Raw genomic sequence first — 22701 nt, 5'->3', positions numbered from 1 at the left:
CTAGTTAAAGTACTCACAAAACATTTTCTAATTTTATATTTGATCTGACTGTCTTAAAATAGGAGCTAGTGTCATTTTCATAAATGTCTAATTAGTTCTCTAATACATTAAACATAAAAACGTGTTCCATGACTTTGGACGGAGTACTTCTGTAGTATTTTTTTGTAAGCAGTCAAAAGAAATATAAAAATTCTATGACACATTTCTACTCCTCCGTCACACTTTAAAAAACAAGAACAAGTTATATCTCCAAATAAAAATACGCCAGATATCTTCCTCAACCTGGCTGAGATAACCAAATTTGGAAGTTCAACTTATTTGAGCTACAGGGCTTAAATAGTGCAAGCAAAAAAAGAAGAAACATCTTAGGAAGCACAAGTTCCTCCAGTTACAAGAATTCATTCTTTAATATTAGTCTGTGGCATCTTTCATTAGAAGCACACAAGCAAATGAGTGAGCACTCACTTCTTTTCCCTTCCAAACACCTTCTGATTTTCTTCTTTTAAGGAATTCAAAAAAATTGTATTTCTCTGAATAATTTATGAACTTTGCACCTCATTATTTCTTTTAACCAAAATTCTTTCTCTTCCAGGATGAAGTACAATCAATCACAAACTAAACATATCAATCTTTTTGTTAGTATTTAATTTCGCCTTAAAAATAAATCAATATCAAAAATTTAAATTAAGTAGGCGACACATCAACTCTATGAAGGCTTCATCTTTATGAATTGAGAAATCAGTTCTGTTTTTAACTGTTTATTATAGGAATGGATGAGGGGGAGACCGACTGGAAAAAAAAAACCCACTGACGAAAATCAATGTATTTCAAAAGATACATTCAACAGGAAAAAAAAAAAAACCCTAATCCAGGGATAGACAGTATTAACACACACCCCAGAGTGGATTACAATCCAGGATAAAAAGGAAGCGAAAAAGGGGGGAAAAAAAAGAAAAAAAGAACTCAATCTAGGAGAAGCAGAGGCAGCAAAATACAACAGGAGCAGATAAAAGAAGTAAAATAAAATTCTGTCAAGGTCTTGAAGACAGACACAAGCAGCCTGAATTTGAATGCAATTAAAGAAAGGATGACAGCGAGTGAATTTCAAAAAGGTGCTGATGTGATAAGAGTGGCAAACAAAGAAGAACACCCTAGCAACAGCATTTTGGGGATAAGGGTGGGGAGATGCTGATTCATATTCATGATTCACTTCCTGTCAGCCACCTTCCACAGGGCCTGGAAGTCTTTCAGGATCTGGGAAAGCTGCTGAAGGAAGAAAATATCCAGGTGATTCTTGGAAATCATTTTTCACTTTCTCACAGCAAATGAAACAAAGCTGGTAGACAAATAAGTCTGGACAGTAACCCAGCTGTTCAAACTCTGTGCTAATTGTCCATACACATGTACTTTCCCTATAATAAATGCAACAGGTTTAAGCTACCTCATTTACTGAGAGATAAGAGCGCACAAACATGGGCAGATATACCACATAGTCTCTCGTGACTTGTTCACACGCAAAAAAACCCTGAAGGTTACGAAAAAAAAACATTAAGACCCTTTAGCCTTACGCAGTGAGGGAAGAAAGCAAGCAGATGCTCCAAGAGCTGAACAGTTAATTCAGTGGGCTAGAAAGGGTGGGTTTACTTCTATGGGATACGGCAATATCTCACCTGGAGAAATGAAATGGTTCCTACAACATCCAGCTTCGTAACAGAAGTGCAAATTTCAGAGAGTCAAATTAGCAACAGTAACCAGAAGAGCCCTAAATAAATCATGAAAGCAGCAGAGGTGGTATCTAAGCACACAAGAACATAAGCCAGTTTTCATGGTGTCTTGTATGTTAAAAACAAGCAAAAAGACAAAGAAACACAAGCAATGTCTTAGCCCGATTTCATAAGGAAACCAGATTTATGCTATTACCCTTAACTGCACAGAAAGATGCCTTACAATACTGCAGTCCACTAACCTATTTCAACAGAGGACCAAGGATCTCAAGGATATTAATTCCCTACAAATTTTCACTAAAATATATCAGCCAGAGGATACAGAATCGTAATTCCCTGCTCTCACATCAAAGTAAAATAATGCAGTATGAATGCAACAAGAAAAACATGCAATAATTATTCCAAACCCAGGTAAAGGTTTAATTGGAAATTATATAGTATTAGGCATAAGCCAATTAAACCAACATGACAAGAAATCAAACTTTGCTAGTACTGCTATTCAGACACATGCTCATCTATACACAAACACACAGTATAAAGAGCCAGGTAAACATGAACAGTGGGGGTTTACAGCTATTTTTATTAACTGTAGAAATGGATATTCAGAATATGAAATAAGATTGTTACAACTTGCTTCCTGGGGAGGAGAATGAGCCAGACAAAATGCTTTTCATCTCAAAAATACTACTTCTAAAGGATCAGATGCTCAGGCTCGCACAACCTCCCGTAAATCACAGGAGGCAAGGCTGAAAGAACCTCAAGTGATCACCGAGTCAAATACTCCTACTTAACCTTTAGCCAAAATAACCCCCAAACCTGTTGTGCAGCACTGCACAGCTTTTTTATTTCAAATCAAATTTTAAAAAGGGTGAATTTTTAATGCTCAATATTTTTTTTAACACATTTGTTTCCTTATCTGTGTGTAGAGAAATATGTTCAAGGATTTGGGGATTTTTTTTTTTGCATGAGGGGGCAGGGCAGGTAGCTGAATTTTTTTCTTTTCTGTAAAGTTGGATAACCACATGCCAACAGCCTACATAGCACCAGTTACCAAGTACCAGTACCAAGGACCTCAGGTCAGGAAACACTGATCTGGTTTACCCCTTTGCCCAAGACAAAAACTCTACCTAAACCACTCCCCATGAACTGCCTTGATACATTCAACTCAAGTGTATGGACCGAAATTCTAACAAAACTAAAAATAGCATATATTCAAGGAATCATCTGTTATAGATCATCTAAAGTGACATACAGAAATATTTCTTTTTTCAAAATACTCATCCTTAATATATATATCAAGAACAATTGAGTTATCTCAACAATACAAGTTTAAAAGGCCAGTGACAAGACTTTAAAGTTTCCTAAGAATAATAGAGGATAATTGCTTAACACTAAATCCTACCTCCAACATGAAGAAACGGGACTTCATCTTGACAGACAAGAATTAGTATTTGAACAAAAATAAGATTAGTTTGTTTAAGCTCTATTGACCACGACCCAAACACCCTAACTAAACAAAACAAGACAGCAAGCAATAATACCTAAATCTGAACTTCTGAAGTAAAATTTTTCATAGCTCAAAACAACTGCTGGCATAACTGATAACAACAAACAGTGCGGGAGGTGTAAAAGAAAATTCAGAATTGTTCTAAGATACAAGTGAATACCTAAAAGACGACAACCCCACAGAAAAGAGGGGGAAGGAAAGCATTTTATATAGATATAACAYGTACCTTGAACAAAAAGCCAAAGAATGCAAAAGCAATTTCAGAGAATGTGAAAGCAGCAGCAAAACAGAAAATCATGAAGGACAGAAAAAAAGAGAAGCAAAAAACAGTAATGAATAAAGTATCTAAGCAGGTAAAAGAAAGGTCTGATAACTGAACAATAACATGCCAGATGTGAGTTCTGTTTTAGAAAAACTCAGATCTTTAAATATTCCAGTAATCCACGAGAAAAGGTGTTCACAGGGCAAGCACAAAAGGGAGAGAAAGATTAAATCAATCCAAATCAAAAGCCAATGACATTAATTAAGGGCATATTTACTAAACTAAAAAAGTACAGGACTTAACAGGTCAAATCTGGAACATTACAAACTAGAGCTTAACTAGGGAAGACAATAATGGAAATGTTCCTCCTGTCACACTCTTATGGGATCTTTTAAAATGGAAAGCTATTGGAGGGGAACGACCAGATAAAAATCTTAGAAAACAAGAAAAAGCTGTTGAGGCCTTCCCTTCACCCTAGGGACTCCAACCTTCCTTAGCTCACCTCAAGGAGCCTTTAGCTTTGAAAGCCAGCAGGGAGGGATGCCTGCCTGTCCACAGCACACTGGGAAGGGCACGAGCCACAGAGCCGTAATATCCTCCTCTCTATTTCTTCTTCTGTCACGCGGCCCTTTTTATTCTGAAGCATCTTCTTGCCCCTCTGATTTCCCCAGATCCTGAGATTAGCTGCAGTGCACAGGATAAACTGAGTGGGTCCATCCAGTTCCCCTGCGCTGGGTTCTGCCGTTTTGCCAGTCCTTCCCAGCCAGGCCTGCCAGACCATGCCTCAGACCGTGGAAAGGAGACAGTGTAGACTAGCAGCTCTCACAACCAACTCGCTGGTCCAGGGCAACAATTCAGGACTGACAAGCTGTCCTTGACTCGGAGAGCATCAAACAGAAGCTGCATTGCCCTTTATTTTTGCTTCTCACTGCCTGCTTTTCCAGAGATGCCACCATTCGCAATTTGGACCTGAACAGCCAAGCTAAAGCATCTGGCCACTACAATGACTGTTCGACAAAACAAGGAACCTAAAACACATCAAATGCCCCTTTGCAGAAAGAGAATCATGTTTATATTCAGGGTTTATTTTCTGCACAACTTGATTTTGTTTTTCAAAATATTTTAAGTCTTGTTCCGATTCTCCCCGTAGCTTGGTCAGCACACTTCTAAACTTTACCCCAAATTTCTCATTGGGTCTTGTCATCAGTTTATTCAAAACCCCAAGCCATTTTAACCTGTTGCACAGAGACAAGCAACTTAAACACGTAATATCCCGAACCAACTTTTAAATCGGTATCAGCACAATGGGCTTCCGAAAATAGCACCCAAATCACTCAAAGTCAACACTTTCTTTTTTTTTAATAGAATATTAGAAACAAACAGAAACTTGTAATCAGATACAGGTATCTGATTTGACTGAATTTAGATGATGAAGCTGCAATGGTGACACAGAACTGGAAGAAACAGTAAGCATCCATTTTCTGTTCTAGTTTTTAAAAATAAAGAAGATGTATCCAAATCACAGCACAATGTTACTGGAATAGAAATTTCACCATCCACAACAACAAAAGGATACGGGGCAGTATATGATAAAGTATTTCAGATCAAATATTTGAAATTAATTAATTAGGCACTTATAAGTGCCTAATTTCAAAATATTTGGAAATCTGGAAGATTCAGTGGACTGCAAATGTTGTATAACTAACTGAGAAGGATAAAAGGAAAGGCCCCAGAGCCATAGATTATTTGCCTCAACATCAACTGTGGGTAAACTAATACAATAATTAATTTGGCTTTTATCATGGAATTACAATCAAAAATACAGTACATCCATTAATGTCCAGGACAGTTATTACTGCCAAGCAAAGTATGTCTTCTTGAAAGGATTACAGATTAGTTAACAAAAATAACTACAGCAATTAGCATACTTAGATTTGCCAATGCATTTGATTAAATATTATACAACGTTTTAATTATTCACTTAAAAGGCTTAATTAACTAATAGAAAATTCATTTGATGGATTAAAATATGATATTTTGAGATCCATATTCCTATTTAGCAAAAAAAATTGACAAGCATGGTTCCTACTACAACCTCCTACAGACTGCCAATGGTAAGACAGGCACAAAACAATGAGAAAGGCAAATTACGGCTCAAGAAAATGATCCAAATCAACTGTTTATAGCAGTCACAGTCCAATAAAATGCGTCTAAGTACAATTAAATAATTTAAATACCTTTTAACATCTTACTGGGAATTTTTTTTTCATTTAATGTTATTCATTTTTGCATTTAAAATAGTTTTATATCACTATTTAATAATGCTTTTGCATACAAACACATAATTGCAATCATTCAGGAAACTGCAAAGCTGCAGCTACAAGACCGGACAGTCGTAGCAAGTGACAATTCAGAAGAGTTATTAAATCATAAAGCATACTCATCTAAATGCATAGTCATCTAAGCGCAATACAACAGCAAAGAAGGTTAATGCAATCCTTGTGTGTATAGAAATGCACCACAGATGATGCCATCTTGCTTCTCTACACAACCTATAGATTCACTATTCAGAGGGGAATATCAGAAAAATTTCAGACAGCAAGCATGGGATGGCCGAAGAATTTAAAACCTTTTTTGACACTGTAGAGGTGTCAGATCTCTACAACGTACAGAGCTTAAATTTTTGAAATTGAAGACTTAAAATCTTTCTTTTCCAGCCTAAAAAGAGTGAATTTATGTCTAATTCAGCACACAAGACATGCTCAGCAGTAGCAGTAGACATGATTTGGAGTTTATTTTCTGAGCAGTTACTAGATTTATTCCTCCTGGAGTTCAATTTTCAAAAAAAGAAAAAAAAAAAAAAAGACTTGCATAAAATACAACTCCTAATTATGGATGGTGCAGGCAGCCTGCAGCCTCCCAGTTGCAGGAAGGCTATAAGTTTAAAAAGCAACACCATCAGGTTTAGTACCATATATGCAGTCCATCTCTCAAAGTGCTTTGAGAGACAAACTTCAGAATCAACTGTAAGATCCAGCAGGCCCAATGAGAAAAGTAAAACCTCATGCTACTTAGATTAAATCTTTAATGCCAACTGTTCTATAAGCTGTAATTTGACACATTCATACAACATATATCAGCCTAAAGAACAATGATATTGACTCCAAAAAGTTAGAAAGCCCTGGAAGGTTTGAGAACGCAGACACAATTTTTAATGAATGTTCTCATAAAAACACAAAGTAGTAGATAATTTAGTTCAAGATGAGCTTATAGCAAAATTATGCTTTTGAGATAAATATCTTAATAGTTACAGCAGTATTCACAAAGAGTAACTGCAGTCTAGGAAGGCTAATCTCCCTACACTTCCTTTACAGTTGATAGGGAGAGATAAGCATATTTAGAGTTTCCGGACACTTCAATTTCAGTTCCTGCTTTGAATCAACCTCTGCTTTCCAAACTGCATCAGGAGCCTCTATAGACTACCCTTTCATAAGCCCACTCAAGTACAACAAGAAGGTAAGACTGTAACTGGTCTCAAAATGAAAATCATCTACTTCCCTTCTCCATTTCTTATAGCTGTACAATATTATTGCTTTATCAGCAATCCAAGCACCCCCTTCGACAACTAATTTCTTGATCTTCCTGTAGAATGACTTTGCTGAAACATCAAAACTTTTACCTGCCTAAGGAAGTCATGTTTTGTTGAGGTCTGTTCACCATTTTAAGAAAAAAATACTATGAAACAAACATAACAGCTTTAATTTGAAGAAGGGCTGCTATAGCTGAAACTTGTGGACATTCAGAGGCCACACTGATACTTTGCAAAACATTGCCAATTTTTCAATGGAAGAGACTAGTTAGAAATTGATTCTGCTCATATTCCTGTTCACTGTGTTTAGCTCTACTTGTACCTGAGACCAGCTTCTCTCGCACAGTATCCTAAAAAGCAACGGACACAGTTCAGTGGGCTACAAATGACTGAATGACTGCCTCCAAATCATTCTGGCGTCTTGGAAATTCATCACCACCACGCTGGCTGGAAAGTCTCAGAGCAGCACAGCATTAAGAACAAATTCCTTCTCATTAACTAAGCTATATGCTACATAAAATGATTAATGCTATTTACATCACAAAAATGTTTAAATCTTATTCAATATATTAAGATAACATTATAATGCTCACAAATACACAGAACAAAATACTTGCAGCGTTTGTAACTTTTTTCCTAATTTACAGTCTTAAATGAACTGAACAAACCATAAAAGGCTTCTCAAAGAAAACAGGTACATAAAATTTTAATCCTTACAGTTCATGTCAATGAATTCAATACATGTCAATGAGACATGTACTACAGTGACTGTTACAATCAGATTTTGGTGCTGCTGTTTCTTTTTCTAAAATCTCAGTGCTGCTCTTGGCTCTCAGTACCTGCTGCTGCCATTTGGAGGTCTTCTGCTGAAACTCTGATGAATGGCAACAATGTCAGTTTTCATTCACTTATGACTGAAGAGTCAAAGTATTTCTGAAAAAGGGCTAAAGATGTCACAAAAACCATTACAAAAATGCAGCTGCATGTCCCCTACTGAAAGTGCTACAAGAGGTAAGACTGTCAAGTGTCACAGACTATTCACATATGTGCCTTACAAAAACAGGGCATATATCTCCTTGGTACAAGAGAATTCAAGATCACCAGTTAAGCCAAAGAATTAACTGTACAGAGTAAGCCTACTTATTCTTACCAGGTATTAGTGATTCCTGAAATCTTCACTACTCTAAAAATGGAAGACTCTGCTGAAACCAGTAACAACCAAATGAATTTTAGAAGAGTACCCATTCTCTGAAAAAAGTAAACTTATCACAATCTGCTTATAATCTATGAACATCATTCTTTAAGCAAAAACCATTAAAGTAACACGACAGGAAAAGCTGGCTTCCAGCGCCCACTGAGTATTGTAAACAATTAGAGCACTTCAACTTAAGTATGAGAGCAGTTATGCTACTTATCAGCCAGGCTTCACTTCTGACAGCATACAGAAGAAAGTGCATCCTTAAACTCCAGTAATTAGTTTAGTTCTGTCTTTTTCAGCTCATCTTTCAGCTCTGTGACCATGATGGGTTGAAAGACCACCATCTGGGGGGAGTAAGCCAGAAAAAAGAACTCCCTCTCCATTTCTACAGCTAGTGTTAATATCTATCTGCTAACTGCTTCTTTCCAGCTGACCCTCACTGGTGAGCAGGAAATCAACAGCAAACAGATGATCCACCTGGAAAGTTATTCTTATGTATTTTAAGAGAGTTTGCTATCAGCCAGCTCACCTCCCTGATCTGACACTTCCACAGCACTAATACCAACACAAAGAAGGGTGCAAGAATTCAAGCTGGAACCATCCCTTCAGCCAACACATGGATTCGGACTGGCTTAAGACTACCATGAAACGGAACCGCTAAGCATCTGATACAAGGCAGTGTTAGAGAAAAGAAGCCAGGTCATACAGTGGTATACACAGGTACTTCTGCAATGGGCATTTTCTGTCCTCCTCCTTTACCATTGCAGGATGTAAGGCTATTGCAGCTAAGCTAAATGAATTCTCTGCATCAGTATTCTTTGCAACAGAAATTTGGAAGATTCCTCTACAGAGAGCAAATCTAGTGACAAATAATTTCTTGAGAATGAAGCAAATGTAGATGGGGTCATCAAAAAAAAAAAAAAAAAGAAAAGAAAGGAACAGTAGAAAAACAACAAAAAATCATCAGATCTAAATGACATTTGCCTAAAAAGTTTTAACAGAACTGAAGGATGAAAACAGCTGAGTTACAAATAGCAGTGTATAACCTCTCACTAAAGTCACATTGATGCCTGAAGACATAAAGATGGCATGTGCAATCCAAGGGTTTTTTAAAAGAGATTCCAGAGAACCACAGAGCAATAAGCCTGATCTGTAGCAAATAAATTAGAATTAATGGACATATGGATGATTATGATACAGTAGGGAAGAGTAGATATGGCTGGGGCAAAAAGAGCTCCTCGCTTTCAAATCTCTTCATACATTCTGAATGGGGGAAAAGAAAAAAAAAAAAAGTCTACTGCTTGGATTTCCAAAGCCGAAAAAGCCTCACCAAAGGCTTTTTGCAGTCACAGCATTAGAGAAAAGACTATGAATAAATTGGCTTAAATGCATGAGTAAATTGGCTTAAGTATAGAAAATAGAGGATAGGCCTAATTGGTGCTCCCACAATGGAAGGTGGATACCAGTGGGGTTCAGCAAGAACCTGAGCTTTTCAGCATATTCCAAATTATCCAGGAAACAGGAGTAAGGCGAAAAGTTTGCTGACAATATGGTTTGCATCAATACTATGTTTTTCAAGATAGCAAGGAAAGGGACAACTGAAGAAGCCAAGCTGGACCTTATCAGTGTAGATGACTGAGCAATAAAGCAGGTGATAGCCAATGCCGGTGAAAAAGTGATGCAAGTTGGGGGAGGGAAGCAACCCTAACTTTACATAGAAAACAATGGGCTTTGCACCGATTACTACAACTCAGGAATGAAATTCTAGGACTACAGATAGTCCCATGAAAATGTCAACTCACTGATGGTCATAAAAGCAAGCCAGTGTTAGGAACTATTAAGAAAGAAACTGAGTACAAAACAGAGATCGTCATGCCCATATCTTGAATATCACTAGCTGTGCTGGAGCCTTCAGTAAAATTGGAATAGTTTCAGAGAACAGCAAAATGTATGATCAGAGATACAGAACAGGTTCTCCAGTGGGGAAGAAATAGGCCAGTTAGGACTGTTCAGCTTCAAAAGTGCTGGGGTGAATGGGAATGGGGGGGAGAGGGAAATGATAATGGTCTATAAAAATCGCATAAGGAACAGAGTGGGTAGATGTAGTTTGCTCTCCTCTCCTACAAAAAAATTGTGGCACCAGAAGAAATCAGTAGAACCCATGTTTGAAAMAARCAAAAAAAAAAAAAAAAAGCATATTTTAACCTTACAAGTAGCACATATGTAGAATTTCTTGTCAAAGGATATTTGGAGGCTAGAGATGTAGCTGGGTGCAAAAAAGGACTGGACAAGTTTGTGGAAAAGAAATCCAAAGGTTACTAACTACACAGAAACCACATCAGACTTAGAACAGCCCTGTGCTGAAAATAGCTAGAGATTGAATATTCCAGGAAATTATTATATATGCTTGCCCTGTTTTTTCTTACTCTTCCCTAAGCATCCTTTCATGCTTATTACTCTTGGAAGCAGAATACTGGAATATCTTTTGTCTGAATTCATTATGGATTAAGATTTTACCTAAGACTTGTCAGCCACTTCACCAATAACATTTAAATTCACATTTGAAAGCCTCATTTGGTATTCATGACAGCGCCAATATCACAGACACAGAGCCTTAACAGATATTTTCTAATGAAACTTGCTGCAGCAAATTAAAATGTCATTCATTACACTATCCACCTTATCCCCGCCAGAAGTTACTGCACTTACTGTACCAGCGGCAGAAGAAACTGTTTACAAACTATTTCTTTATATCCATCCATTTCTCATCAAACCATCACACAAAAAAACAAATCAGTGCTTGAAGGTTTGGGGTTTTACGATTCCAATTATATTCTTGTTTCATCAAAGTCCTCATGCTGGAGGTGCAATAACTGTGGCACTGTTAGAAGTGCACATAGTGTGACAAAATAACAACTGAATACAGGTTGAACTTTATCAGCCATGTTTCAGTAGTAAGACACCCTTTACCAATAAACATTTAGGGTGGCAATTCTCACATTCTCAATAGAAAATGTCTTATTTTCTTTAGATCTTGCAGAAGTTTGATTACTCTGGTTGTCAAATAATTTAGTTCTTTTTTTATCTGAAAAACTGCCTGATCCAGATGTTTTTCAGTGTTCAAATCTTTGCTCAAAGGTAAGACTATAGTTCTCACTGCCATAGTTTTGACAACACTCAAAGTTGTTGGCATTTGTAGGACTCGCTCATCTAAATCTATCGTAAAATCATTTTGAGCCCAGATAAGAGGTAATCAACACTGAGTGCTTCAATATTTCTTCCTGCAACAAACTAAAGGCTTTCTTTAATGATCATTCTTGGTGTCTGTTTTGTTTTTTTGTGAAGGCAGCACTGCTAAAAGAATCTAACAATATGTCCCATCTGTGATCCATCCTCTAAGGTTATAGATAAAAAATTTTTTATGTAAAAAGTCAGACAAAATGGAGTAAAGCCAGAGGACATGTTGATCACATCTGTTTGGTAGCTGACTCTGCATATCTTCCAATAAAGCAAGCCTACAGGATAAAAATTTTTTCTACTATGTCATTGGGCTAGTGATACTCTAATGACATTTCAAAATGGCAAAAGGCTTGTTCAGATACAGTTACACTGACAGAAGTTATTTTGCCAATACAACTTACTTCAAAGATATAACATATATAACTGCTAAAGACATGTTTTTTCCAATAGAAGCTGCAACCAACCCTACAAGAGCTTGCTACCAATGATGGTTTCCTACTGCAGAGCAGACTTGCATCTAAAAGTCACAGGGATTGCATGTGCTGGGAAAGATATGGGGAAGGGCAGAAGCTGCATACTCTGCTACAGAATAAGTTATCAAACACTGATCCTGTAGAGTCAAGAAACACCTAAAAGAAGGCAGCTAATCTGAGATCAGGATTAAGTTCTGTGATTCAGAAAGATAACTCAATGCAGAAAGAGGAAGAAAGAGATAACTGGTTTAACAAACACTAAAGAAGAGGATATGGGACACACTGTATTTTAAGTTGTATAGCCAAGAATCTGACGTTTTCACAAAAAAAACAAAAACAAAAACACCCCACACAACTCCCCCCCCACCCTGAATGACATTTTAATAGCGCTGTCATATGTTATTTCTACTGTAACTTATTCTGTTGCAGTAAGATTTTGGCAGGGGATCTTTGAAAGAGATGCAGACAAATTAAGAGTCGAGTGGGAGTTAATGCCCAAAGAAAAAAACCTGAGAAAACATGACCTGAGAAGAAAAGGCCTGTTTGTACAGTTTAGTAAAGAGAAGGCTGAAATAAAAGGAGACAGAGGAACAGCCTGCACATATGCAAACAGTTGGTATAAACAGTACAGAAATCATTATCCTGCATGAGTAATAATGGCGGGACAAGAAGTAATTGGCTTAACTAGCAGCAAGAGAGAGACATAAGTTAAATATTAAGAAAAGCCTCCTAACTATAATGATAGTTATGCACCAGCTATAAATAGTTCAGTGAGGAGGTGTGGTATTAGTCTTTTCAGAGGTTTTTAAGAACAGATCAGACAAACATCTGTCAGATATAATTTCAGTATATTTGCTTCTGCCTCAGAGTAGGGAGTAACTTCTTGAAATCATCTCCCTTCTTGCATATCTACGATTTCTTCATTATCCAAATAAAAACTATTTATCAGTGTTATCACACTTGTACTTCAGAAGTACTGCCTTTGCAAACATCAACACCTGAAACATCTGAATTTTATTACTGAAAGCATTGCTGTTGTCAAACTGTCACTGTACTTACCAAAAAACATTTCTCTTCAGGAACACAAAAACAGCATCTTTTACTACTACAGATAATCCACAGAGGTGGACAAATGATCAAAAGGAAATGCAGAATGAAAAACAAGTGAGCAAAGAAAAAAAATCTGTGTAGCTGAAGATTAGCCTAAGTAAAAAGAATTTGCTCTTATGAAGAACTAAGTTACTGCTTGCCAGTATAATTTAAAAAATATGCAATGATTTGATACACAGAAGGTACAAAAGACATTGCAAATGGACAGGAAAAAGGCACAACTCCACAAGCCTCCCTACACTAACAATTCCTTATCCTCAGTTTTAAAAGCACTCTGCAAATAGCCCTGCTTTGTCCTTGTTCAAGTAAGTCCAACTTCAAACAACCTCATTAAGTTAGGCTCTAAACTATGCCATATGTGTATCTGTGGGTCAAGCATCTCTAGACCAGTGATTCCCACAGATGGAAGTCACTGCAATATCCGAACAGAGAACTCTATCTTTCCCTCATTCAGTCTTACCAGAACTTCTGCAACTTCTCAAAAATATATATTTAAGATGAATATATTAAAAACAATGCAGAAAAAAAAATGCAGAAAAATGCATGCTTAATGAAGAAACTGGGTTAACATACAGCCATAAGTTACATCTGCCCTTATTAATATATTACTAAGTCAAGATCTCATGCTAAGACCCAGAAGTGAGAATCACAACTGGCACACTGCATTCTGAATGCTGTTCCCACTGCCCAATTATATGATGTATAGCAATGCTATGTTGCAGGTTATATGCAATTATAACATACATGACCTACTTTGACCTATTCTGTAACACTACAAAACACCAGAATCTTAAAACTGAAAATTCAGCAATGTTTATCACTTAAAAAAAAAAGAGAGAGAGAGATTTCTCCTTTCCCACAGAGAAATTAGTGTTGTCAGTATAATCCACCAAGATTTTTTTGTAAAATTCTGTGGGTTCTTCTTTCAGAATATTAAAAGTTAAAATTTAGAAATTAAACTTTCAGGACAGCAAACAACTACTGGCTAACTAGATAAATCCAGGCAGAGTCACTAGTCTATATACATATTTACATTAGCTCATCATGCATATGAAAACAAGTTCTACAAAAGGTAACAATGTAATTAATTACACTGATCAGCTGCATCAATTGCCATTATTAATTTTTCTCCAAATACTAGTCTACATAAAGAGGATAGTATTAATTGCAAAGATCTGAAAAAAAGTTGTAACAGAGTCTGGTCTTTACTCCACACATACTATGTATATCTTGACAGATCAGAATACCTTTAGCTGCATGTTTGGTGGGAGAAGGGGAATTAATGGAAGAAATCACTCCATTATCACTCTCGTGATGCATTTTTCAAGTAGATGTTACTCTCAGTCCAAAGACTGTTCAGTTAGAAAACCACCGAACAATCTGTCACAACAATAGATTACATGTTATTCATTACTTTTGACTTAGTTTGCTAACATAAGAAGTCAGCCTCCAGCGAAGATAATATAGATGAAAAAGAATTAACAACTGAAACTTACATTGCTAATACATAAAGCTTTTTCAAGAAGTTCTCTATAAACCTTTACTAATAATGACAAAGGTTTTTAAAATCTAATTTATACCTAAATACCAACAATAATTGAGGAAAAAATAAGAAAAAGATACAGAACCAAGATTACATATATGAATTAGATTCATAACATGACTAATTTGCTTGCCTTCTCCAGAAGAAAACTGTATCCTTACAATAAAACAAAACAGGCTTTTGTATCTAACCTCAATCAGCTTTAAATTCTTTAAGTCTACACCTTTTCCAGCTTTCCTGAGACTCATAGAAAAGAACCAGTGATAATGCTATGACCAAATGTGAAAGGTTATTTACTTTTACCATGAAGTATCTAGAGGTTTATCAACATAAAGTGGAAAAAATATGTTTATGTATGATCTCCCCTGCCAGGGTATTAAACATCATACAACAAAACAACACTCCTGTTATGCTACAGGTTGGAAAACTTTACATATTTCTCTCTACCTGTCCCAGACATCTACCTATTCACACATACTATATAAGCTCTCAAGGTTCTCAACTGTAACAGCTACCTTAGAAAAAATCTCCTCTGACAGTTTAGAAATCTCAGCAGGCTGACACAAGCTATTCAAAAACGTGTTTTCTTCACCACAGTCTTCCATTAGTGCCATGTAAACCACTGACACCGAGTTTATCGAGACAAACTGCACACAGATTTTCTCCAGCAGAGTCAGTTTGACAAATATTAGTTTACTATTTTGCTTTATCAAAACACAATAAACCCTTTGAAAAAGTTAAATGAATTACATACAGCATCATTAGCTGAATTAACCAGGTTCAATACATTTCAATAGCAACTATGACATAACACAAATTGTAAAAATTATAAGAAGCTCCCTTTTATGAATGTAACTGTATTTTGGAAAAAAGAGGTATTTAAAAAGCCACCATAAGCAACATCATCAAATACCAATAATACATTAAAGTTTTTCATACAGTATTTCTGTTGTTTTTAAATGGCAATGAAGAATTTAGTCACAGAGCAGGAAAAAAAATTACAAGAAAATTCTTTTCAGTTTTGCAATGTAGCATAAATACTAACTCATCACTCCTTTTTGCCTTAAAACTATCCATAAGGGAATCCTGTAAGAAAGAGAAAGCACACTTTCTAGGGTATTCTGCTAATAAGCGCTACGCCACAAGGGACTCCAGGATGTTTTGCAAGACAAGCATGTAGACGTTCATTCTACAAATACTAAGCCTTTGCCACATACACAGAACACATTTTGGAAGGCCTCTTGCAATTTGCAACATGCTGCATCGTTTAAAGAAAGAAATCTCGTAGTTCAGAAACGTTTTCTGCATGCAATAAAAATCCCTCTTCTTTCAAGGCAGGCTTCCATTATCTCTCACCATCCTTTCAAGGAATACTTCAATGATACAACACCGCTTAGAAGTACTCAGCTTATTTAATGTATTCATCTTGAATAATTCCACAGTGAACCATTAAAACCATATTAAGGAGGAAAGAGAGGAAGCCAGAGAAGACTCGCGTGGGTACTGCAGCCACCTCACAAGCAGGAAGGGAAAAAGAACCTAATGCTCACTTTCCCCCCAGCAAAAACATCTCGCAGCACCTGACCCACATACCCAATTCACAGCACCGCTCTCGCTGCAGAGCGATTTAAGGAAAAGAGCCACAGTATCAGCGCGCAATTACAGGGACACTTACGGTCACGTATAAGTATTTATAGAGATCGTAAAACCCTTCAGATCCGGCAGCTGTAGCGTAAATACCTCTAATGCGTCCACCCCCACACACCTCGGAGCGGTAGCCGGTCCCTCCACCTGCGCGGGCGGGGACGCCGGTCCCGCTCCTCGGTGCGGCCTGCGCCAGCCCGCCGGGCACCTCCCGGGCGCCGAAGCCGCCTCCCGGAGGCCTCCCCACGGCGGGCCGCGCCGCCGGGCCCGCTCCCCCTCGAGCCGCCCCCCAGCGCCCGCGCCCGGCCGGCCCCGGCGGCCCCCGGCCCGGCCCGAGCCGCCCCCCCGCCCCGGCACCGACCTGTGTCACGGCGGAGGCCAGCGGCAGCGAGGGTCGCCGCGGGGCCCGGCGGCGGCCGGCGCAGCCCCGGGAGGGAGCGGCCAGGATTCCGCAGAGCAGCCCACCCGCCGGCGGGGGAAGGGGCCCGGGCCCGCCCGCGCGAGGGCACGGCGGGGGGCGACGGCGCGCTCCGAGGCCGGCAGCGGAGGGAGGCGAGCGCCGAGCGGCGCCGCGAGGGGGGTGGGGGCGCTCTCCGCCCCTGGCGCCGCCGCCGCGGGGGTCCCTGCAGGCGTGAGGCGCCCGCGGCCGCCGCCGCTCCTGCTGCCCGCCGCGAGCTCCGCCTCCCGCTCCGCCGAAACCCGTGACGCAGGCCGCGCCGCCCGGCGCCGCCGCGGGGGCAGGCCGCGCGCACGTCATCGCGGCCCGGCGTCACGGCGCACGGGCGGCGGGCGAGCGGCGCCCGGCTCCGCGCACGCGCGCGAAGGGGCGGGTGGAAACGCGGGCCCACGCCGGGAGGGTGCTGAGCGCATGCGCAGCAGGCGCCCCCGGCCGTTGGGCCCGAGACCCACGCATGCGCGGTGGTGCGCGGGGCCTGCGAGGCCGTTAACCGCCCCCCCCCAACCCGCTGCGCTGCCGGTAACGGTCGCAGCAAGAGCCCGAGCACAGTCTTTTGTTACCGGCGCGGCTTCCTCGCAGAAACAGGCTGCCGTTACCGCCCCAAGCAGCGACGAGCTGTGTTTGTATAAGATCTTGAACAACATACGATGTGAAAGTTATATTCTTAATCTCATTGCTTGTTGATCATGCTATGCTCCACCTATTACACTGTGTTTTTGTCAAACAATTTTAAGTTGTGCCCAGGCTACTGCTTTATCTTTTTGGCACCTTCCTGATGTGTTTTTAGATTTGCATTCAGAAGGCTACATTCAAAAGTTTTGTCTGGTGATGTCTCCTCCATGACTGCTTAAAAAAAAAGTCACTGACAGCCCTTTATAGTCCAAAACAGCAATAATGTAGTAGGAAAAGCCGTACAAACTCCACCAGTAAGCTCTCAGTGCAGGCCTAGTGCAATACACACTTTTTATGACTTTAAAATGCCTTGCTGCCTCTGAGGCTTGCCCCGTGCTGCCTCCCTCGCTTTGCCTGTTTCCCCTCATAAGGACAGACTGGTCCTCCACAGTAGCCAACGTCTTTATTTATGCTAGAAGGAAGGATGCTGTCCTAAATCAGTCTAAGAAATACCTCCCAAAACCTGTCAGAACACCTAGTACTACTACACTCAAAGTCTAAGGAGTAGATGACAGGAAATAGTGCTATGACCATGTAACTATTTTTGTCCATGTTTAAAAATAAGCGTACAGGCATGATCCATTGTGCATGAGACATACGGATGGCCTGTGCATGCTTAGCAAACGCTATTCTGAAACATGTTGATAGGCAATATGTGTTCAGAAAGTCTTACCAAGATAGCAGTAGTCTGTGTTATTGCACATGATTATATAGCACAGTAGTCCCAAATGAGCTACCACTCATATGCTGTTTCTGCCATGAGGCATCCCACTCTGAGGTATTTATCCTTTAAGTCAATCAAAGGTTTGTAAAACGTGGACAGGTCTTCAAAATCTACCCAGACAAGGGTTTTTGGCCACTTTAGACACACACAGGAGAACCTACTTGACTGTCCCTTTAAGACTTTATTATACTATGTATTATAATTTATCATTATTATTGGCATATATAATTATGCTGGTAAACTCTTTGAAGTAGACAAGTCATAGACAGGACCCCAAGGTGCATATCCAGGCAAGTAAACTTTCAGAAGGAACCCCATATGAAGTTAAGAGATTATATATCAAGGTCCACAACATGAATATTTTGAGATCCTCCACTGAAATACACTACAGATGATAAAAATAGATACTGTCATCCTTTCTAAAAACACATTAAAAAGGACAGTATTGAAGAAAGATCACCTGATAAAGTGTATCGAAGAAAGGCACAAGGCTCTGAATTACACTGATTAATAAGAACTCAAGTACCAACATGAGGAATATGTAATAGTCCCTCAAAGTTAAGACCCTTTTTTCCACAGCAGGCAAAATTTTGTTGGACATGTTCGTGAGATGCTTGTCGTGAGCAAGAGTCTTAACTAGGGAGTTACGAAGGTGACCTTTTGTGCTAAATGATAGGGAAAGAGCCAACAGAAATGCTGACTTTGTATGATGCTCCTGCACCATCAAGCAGATCAATGAGCCACAGCTGCTTACACAGCTTTGAAAACACATCCAGTGTTTCCCTTGCCTTAATGTTCCAGTCTGTGGCTATTTGTCAGTTTTAGCATCTTGCAAATGGATTTCCCTGATGGAGGAAGGGTTAGTGAGCAGTAGGTTTTGAAGACAGAATTCCTTTACTACAGAAGAAGCCAGCAAGGTTCTGGAAAATCCTCACTTGCCCTTTTCCTCTGCCCACACGTTCCTTTATACTTCTGCACAAAGTCCTCATAGCAGAGAGCACTCTGACTGCATTATTAGCTCCATCCCCAGAGTGCTTCGCTGAGGTCAGGTACATCCTGACAGGCATCAGCATTACCCTGGCGTAATCCCTAAAACAGAGTTTCTTCAGTATCAGGAGCAGGATAAACAGCTAAATATTGACTTTAAAAAAAAAAAAAAAAAAGCCCCCAAAAATCTATCAACACCAGGGACCAGCACTTATGACTCTGGCTCACAGTGAGCTCAGCACAAGCCCAGAGGTAAGGCTCTCAGATCATGTGTCACACTACTGGAGTGAAATAGTGCTTATAGGAACTGTATAATTGCTGATACAGAAGAGTATAAAAATAGATTACACTGTAGCTGCAATAAAGCACACTAGTTATTTATACATTCGGTACAAGCCCTACACAGGCAATTGAAGTTGGGAGGAGTGGGGGTAGAAATTATAGGGTAAGCACATCTTAGGAGAGTCTACTCAAGTAATTGACTGAGATTTGGCAGTGTGACTCTCCCCGGATTCCAGAATCAATACTTCATTGCAATAAGAGGTTCTCACCTTCTAGAGATATTGCTTGAGGCTAACAAGTGACTGTATTAGTTAACACTAAAGCCACAGCTTCCAAGCACTTCAAATGGGCATAAACCAGCTCTTTTTAGTGGCCATGCCATTCTCCTCCCTTCCCCCCAAATCTCTTTGCCTCCTTCTCACCTCCCCACCATTCCTTCCTTTAGCTTCCTCATGCTGTTATGTTTTGAACTATATCCAGAAAAAGATCTTGTTAAATAAAGGATTAATTTCATGTATTTTTAATCAAAAGGGGGAAGAACTGTCATAGGAACAAACTGCTAGAGATAGAATGAGTGAGAAAAGTCAAGACTGCTTCTTTTGGGAGCTCACAAGTTAAAAGTGTTTGTGATGCCAGGATCTTATAACATGATCAAGAGACCTTCCTCACAGGCTGGAGAGCTATTACTCTGCATAAAAATTTTACACCGCATGCTCATGTGCACTGAGCAAACAACAATATCAGTTGAGGCTCTTACTGGCTCTAGCTGGCTGCTGTGCTCCTCTGCCTTTCCATGACAGAAGCAAACATGTGCCTGCATCTCAGCAATTCCACTTCCTCCTAATATAAATGCACCATCACTGTGAGGCTGATGCCAAAAGACAGAAAGAGCTAATAGCTTGAAGGAGTACAGTCCTAAACCACTGCTGCAAGATTCACCACAGCTTTCCAGCTAGAGCCCTAAACTTACAGATCTGGAGTGAAAAGTGGATTCTACACAGTGCATAAACCTTTGGTTAGGGGATACAGCAACCAATTCCTTTATTAGCATGAAGCAGGAAAAAACATGAACCTCTACAGGAATATAAAAGAAAGAAGCCAAGAAGACTGTTTTAAGAGACAACACCTAGAGAAGTTTTATCTACAACCACTTTAAAATTAAGAGCCATATAGTAAAAAGAAACTATATAGGAAAAAAATCATTTTTGTTATACTAGCTCTTTTAAACAATCTCATTTCTCTGATGAGAGGCTCCCCCCCCCCCCCAGCAATTGAATTTCCTACCCAGACTGGAATCTCCTGTCATACATAGTATTTTGCATTTCAGGATGCATTCCTGTTGCCCAAGACATGCAAGTTTAGCACCAGAACAAAATAAAAAGCAGCCAGCTGTTGACTTGACTGTAATGCTTGAAACAAAACTAAGTATGAAAAAAGAAAATACAGTAGTCATTCAGGTATTGAATTGCTTCTCTAGAAAAAGCACACTGCAGATGAGAATGGGCAGCAGCACTGATAGGTTTGTCTGCTCCAACCCCATCAACCAAAGCTTATGAGGCAACTTGTTTACCTTCAAGACTCAGCCATATTCAGTAGTCCAGAACATGAACACTGTTGACTTTGCTAATAAGATTATTACCCTTATGTCTACATTACTCAGCCATTTAACACAAGTCAGCTATTCAAGATGTCAAGAGTAAACTAGGAGATGTTGATTAGAAGTATATGAAATTACACTATTCTGGCACATACAATGGTTTCTTGGAGATTATATAGGATATTCTACACAACCATTCAGAATAAACATAGCAATAAAAGCTTATACCAAGCAACTGTTGTCTCATATTTATTCATTTGCATGTTGAGGCACACAATGCACCTTACTGCAGGCTGGCACTGCACAGACTATACTCTCTTTAGCAAACACAACGACTGTCAACCTTTAAATGTTGAAGGTTTTTTTTTTTTTTTTTTTTTTTTTTTTTACAACACAGACTTCATATTACAATAAATAAATACCCTGAATAATCAATATTGTGCCCAAGACAAAGGGTATCTGTAAAATATATGGCAGGTACAGTTTATAAAAATTCCCCTTCATGGAACCACATTGGTTTCATAACTGTAAAGTTCTATGATGCAAATTCAGATGTAACGGTAGACAGTGTAGCAAGGTAGTAGTTGATAAGCATCCATTTATCAGTCACATAAATATCTGATAATGGGTAGGCAGAATAAATAAAGCTTTAGCCAGAGGTAAATATTAAAGCCACTTAGGAGAGATTTCTAACAGAATGGTAAATGTAATTGTCATTCCAACAGTTCTGCTTTTTGCTCATTTCAACTACACAGTGCAGGAAATGTTTAAGTTTCAGCGTTTGATCAATAAACCTCCTTGATTCTTTATAAGGTTCCTCTGTCTTTTTCCACAGTCGCATTCACCTCCTTTGTAAAATAAACTAATTAATTAAATAAAATCAAATGGTCTTCTCTGAACTTCAGCTACCCAGGTTTATACAGGTCAAGGATGTTTTTGTTACCACACCCATTTTTTTAACCTCTGAATGCCCTTCATTCAAGGGCTGTTGTTACAACGGCATGGAAAGAGATTTGCTAAAGCTGATTTTATCTGCAATACTAACAACCGAAAACTAAAGCGTTCATCCCCACAACTGACACAACACCTGTTCTTTGTGAGGTGCTGCAAAACTTAAAAAAAAAAGTTTTTCATCTGCATTACAGAGGGACCAAGAAGGGGAGGAACAAAATAAAACCTCAGTTCTGAGAATTAAGCATTTCCTTCTCGCTGATGCTAGAAGATGAAAAAAAAAGCAAGCTGAGGCCATTGCAAAACCATTACAGCAAGGCAGTTACTATCCTAATATCTAATATAATGTGATGTATGTTTTAATATTCACAGTAAGCCTCAGCACACAGGACACATTAGTATTATTACTCAAAAATGACTGCAGAGAATGGAGAGAACACTTTAATGTTTCCCCTTCTCCTTTCAAGGATGCATTTTCTATATTCTTACACCGTACTTACCCCTAGAGTATTTTGAATATACTCTACTAATGCACTAAGCCACAGTGCATTATGACTCCACACATGCTGGGTGTTTCACCTTCTTGCCATAAAAAGCAAAAGCAGGAAAGTACCTCTTCTAGCTTAGATCTTCTTAAGACATCCATTGCTTTGCCTGGAAGTTGAAGAATAAAAGGTCAAATAAACGTGCCTTGTACTCAGTGCAAGCAGAAAGATTTGTTACGGTTCTTACTTGTGGAGG

At 39.1% G+C, this 22701-nt stretch overlaps 1 protein-coding gene across 4 annotated transcripts in view; it reads right to left on the bottom strand.

Annotated features, from left to right (window-relative positions):
- Nucleotides 1-16719, bottom strand: part of MAP3K2 (mitogen-activated protein kinase kinase kinase 2) — a 57022-nt gene extending 40303 nt beyond the window's left edge. For 3 of the 4 annotated variants that reach the window (XM_026078026.1, XM_026078022.1, XM_026078024.1), the window contains exon 1: nt 16652-16719. The gene's annotated coding sequence lies outside the window, so the exon portion shown is untranslated. The remainder of the gene's footprint in view (nt 1-16651) is intronic. The other variant, XM_026078025.1, reaches the window with a different exon arrangement.
- Between the last annotated feature and the right edge of the window lie 5982 nt (nt 16720-22701).

This window comes from Apteryx rowi, unplaced genomic scaffold (assembly GCF_003343035.1).
Source record: "Apteryx rowi isolate R43461 unplaced genomic scaffold, aptRow1 scaffold_47, whole genome shotgun sequence".
NCBI lineage: Eukaryota > Metazoa > Chordata > Aves > Apterygiformes > Apterygidae > Apteryx > Apteryx rowi.
The sequence above is the reverse complement of the archived record's forward strand: the minus strand, read 5'-3'. Positions and strand labels throughout refer to the sequence as shown.